Below are 3,838 nucleotides of genomic sequence, written 5' to 3' on the forward strand. Positions count from 1 at the left end.
GAACGTTCGACGTGGGGGTTGTCGTGCGGTGGGCGGAGCCCTGGTGCGCGTGCGTGCACGCGTGCATGGGGAAGCACACACGGACAGGGATGGGCAGCCCCGGCCCAGAAGACGTGGCCCTGGACCCACCTCGGCCCGCGCCCAGCTGCCCAGTGGGGCGGTGAGGCTGGGAGCCTGGGCGGGCGGCCCTCGGCCCCTCTCCCCGACCCCCCAAACCCTGGGCCCCGCCCCTCCCAGAGGTGTCCACACTGCTGCCCCTCGGGGCCCATGAACGTGCCCCCCGCATGTCCTGTCCAGCCCGACCCCGCTCACCCCCGACCCCAAGCTGCCACCTGCGGCTGCTGGGCCAGCCCTCAGGCCCCCTGGTGCGCCACCCGAAACAGGTGTGATGCTCGGGTGCCTTTTCCTGGGGGGCACCAAGCTGACGCCCGGCTGCCCAGTGGGAGTGAGCGGCACCCCGGCCCCTGTCCCTGACCCAGGGAGGGGCTGTCCGTGGGTGGACACAGCCGGAGGGACCTTCAGCTGGCCCTGGAGGCGGGCGATCCCTCAGCTGCGGGAAGCCCCTAGCAGACGAGGCGGGGCTGGTCCTTGGCCCCTGCCCCTCTTAGGGGCGTCCGGCTGGAGCCAAGACAGAGAGGGCCTGTTGAAGGGTCCCCCGGCCCCTGGTGTCCAGCCCGGAGCCCTCTGACACAGCCCCTTCCCGGGGCACTGGGGTGGGCGGGCCTGGTCTCCGGAGGGCCCTCCGCCCCGCCCCCAGTCCGGCCCCTCCCGGGCGGCTGGGAAAGGACCCCCACCTCGGCCTGGCTAGCCCACCGGCCCTGGACGCCAGCACCAGTCTGGGCCCCTGCCAGCACGTGGCCTGCGGCCATGGCGACGGCGCGTGTGCCAGGCTGGGTGCCCAGGCAACGCTGTTGCTGGTGGCGTGAGCTGGCACAGGCCCCGTGTGTGTGCCGGCTGGGGGCGGGGCGGGGCGGCTCCGCGCCTCCGCTGGCCGAGGGCCCTGGAAACTGGGAAGTGGCCCAGGACGGAGGCCGGGGTGCAGCCCTGCTGCCGAGGGACCTCCGCTGCCCAGGCCCCAGCCCTGGCCCCTGCTCTGGGCGCCGCCGGCCGCCCTGCCCCGTGGGCAGCAAGGCCCTGGAGCTACTGCACGTGCGGGGGATCCCAACGCCTGTCCGCTTCCTGGAGCCCTCGGCCCCGGGCCTGGCCGCGCGCTGCCCTGCGGCCGTTGCTCCCCGGCCCCGGCACTCCGCCCCTCCCCCGGCAGGCCACACCGGCCGAGCCCTGCTGGGCTCCCGCCCCAGGAAGCCAAGGCCACCTGCCAGCCTGGGCGCAGGCGGGCACAGCCCGGCCCGGGTTCCTGAGCGCTGCGCCCATCGCCTGCTCCAGGGTCCCCGGCGGCCGGGGCCCGGCCCGGCCTTCATGTTGCTCTGAACCCAGGCCCCAGCCCGGCTGCCTCATGACTTTTTCATGGCTGAGCTCTCTGCCGCCCGCAGCTCCCCTTACACGCAGGCGGGGCCCTGCCTCTCCTGCTGCGGCCCTGAGGGTCGGTTTACGGGAGGCGGCAGGCGGTTTAGGGTGACAGCCCCCTCGGCGGGCTGGAGCGGTGCTGGGTGAGCGGGTGGGGGGCTCCGTGCCCCAGACGGTGCCGTGCACATGGACCAGCCCCACCCCCCAGGACCCCCACCTACCACCCCCTCCCAGGCTGGGCCGGGCAGCCCCTTGAGATTCATGGGCCCTCTCCTGCCTGCCTGCCCCCCGGCACAGGGCCGCTGGCCAGACTGCGGAGGCCTGCACGGGGCTGTCAGGCCGCAAAGCCGGGCGTCTTCTGGCTTCTGGCTCTCGTAAAGTCATATCGGGGGCACTCTGTCTGGCAGTGGGGGGAGAGACCGGAGGCCTTAGGGCCTCAGCGAGGCCAGAAGTCCCCAAAGGGCCACAGGGACAGGGCCGAGGGCATCTGAGCAACCCGAGGTGCCCCCGGAACCGGGGCGATCGTCCCGCACCCGAACCCCAGGGCCTCAGCGCGCACCTAGCACAAGAGAGGAGCGTTCCCAAGACGGCCCGGGAGCGGGCCCTGGCCGCGCAGGGCTCAGCGCAGGGACCAGAGGCGCTTCGAGGAAACGGACGGCTGCTTCCTGCCCACCTGCGTCGCCAGACACGCAGGTCGGAGGCCAAGATGGGTCAGCGTCTGTCAGGAGCTCACACGTCCACAGGTGACCTTGGCCACCTCTGCCCTGCCCCCGTCCGTGTGCACCGCTGCGGGAAAACACATGTGCCACATGCCCGGTCACGCTGCACGCAGACGCACGTGCGTGCACACGCACATGCAGGCAGCTGAACAGCGCACAGACAGACCGGCCACACGGCCTCGTCTATCTGAGAGGCTCAGCCACTGCGCAGGACCCTCACCCCTGCCCCGAGTGACCGTGGCAATGACTGAGCACCTACTGTGTGCCAGGGGACTCGCTGGGGACCCGAAAAGGAGCTGACTCCATTTCTGATGTCAGCAGCCAGCCCTTATTTCCTCCTCTGACACCGAGACAGGCCTCGCACAGGGTCACAGCCCTTTGTTTAGAGGCTCCTGGAAACAGCGCCGCCCTGCAGGCCCGAGGCTGTCACACCCGGCTGCTCGGGCGAAACCCTACTTGCCTGCAGGCGGCGCTGTCCACAGCACAGACCAGGCGAGGCCTCGGGGTCAAACTTCGGTCGTTTTTGGACAAGCACATTCGGGCGGGGAAATGCTGAGGGGGACGTTACTGGGACAACCGTCCTCAAGGAAAGCAGTCCGCAGAGCCGGTGGACACTGTCATACGGATGCTAAATTGCCTGATTTCCATCACTGCGCTGTGGTCATGTAAGATGGTGTCTCTCTTCTTAGGAAACACATGTGAAATAAGGGCAAAGGGCAGCAGGCCTGAGACGAAGTCCCAACCGGCTCAGAAGCAGAGAGGAGGAGGCCGAGGAGGAGGCGAATGGTAACAAGTTAGTACGTTCGAGATGATCTCAAAACAAAAGGCTGAACGTTGCAGTCAGCGGCATAAAAGACTCCACGGCTAGGTCACAGGAAGTAAAATAATCCCAGAAAGTTAATAAAAAGCAAAACAAGACAAAGACAAATAGAAGAAAAAATATTCATGGGTCCATCTAGTAGCTATGACACTCAGTTAATAGGGGTCTCCGCAAAAAGAACAGAGAAAATAAAACAGGGAAAAAATGGTGAGAGGAATCATACAAGAAAACCCCCCAGGGTTGAAGGAGGTGAGCGGCCCGGCCCGGAAGTAGCCAAGGCGGGAGTGGCCAGGCCTCACCCGGGAACTCAGATCAGCGGGCGCAGCCCCCAAATGCTGGAAGAGCAGCGCCAGCAACCCGGGATGCGGTGAGGCCGGCTCCCCCGTCACCCAGGAAGCGGCAGCGCTGCTCTGGCCACCTGCGCAGGTGCCTTCTGTCTTTCCTCCACAAGGCCTGACCCCACCTGGCTCTCCCCACCCTGGGCAGAGCCACCCCCCACGCTGCCCCTTCCCCCAGCACACCCCAGGACCCTCCAGGGCTCCCCCACCCCCTGCTGTCCTGCAAGCCCCCCCCGAGGCTGCCCGCCTCCTGTCCGCCGACCCTGGCCTCCCACAGACAGAGGGCTGTGCACAGCCGGGCGGGTGGGGGTGTCGCTCAGAGGCCTGCGCCCTGACTCTGGCTCCGCCTTCCTTGCTGTGTGACCCGGGACCGGCCCCAACCCTCCCCCTGAACTGATTTTCTGCTGGGCGCTGCCCTCTATTCCACAGGTGCACGTCCGTCCCGGCGCGGCCCTAGCTTTGGGGTTCCTGCGTGGGTGCTGGGCAAACACCGG

Source organism: Pteronotus mesoamericanus, unplaced genomic scaffold (genome assembly GCF_021234165.1).
Source record: "Pteronotus mesoamericanus isolate MK-2021 breed Mesoamerican mustached bat unplaced genomic scaffold, CSHL_Meso_final scaffold_408, whole genome shotgun sequence".
Lineage (NCBI taxonomy): Eukaryota > Metazoa > Chordata > Mammalia > Chiroptera > Mormoopidae > Pteronotus > Pteronotus mesoamericanus.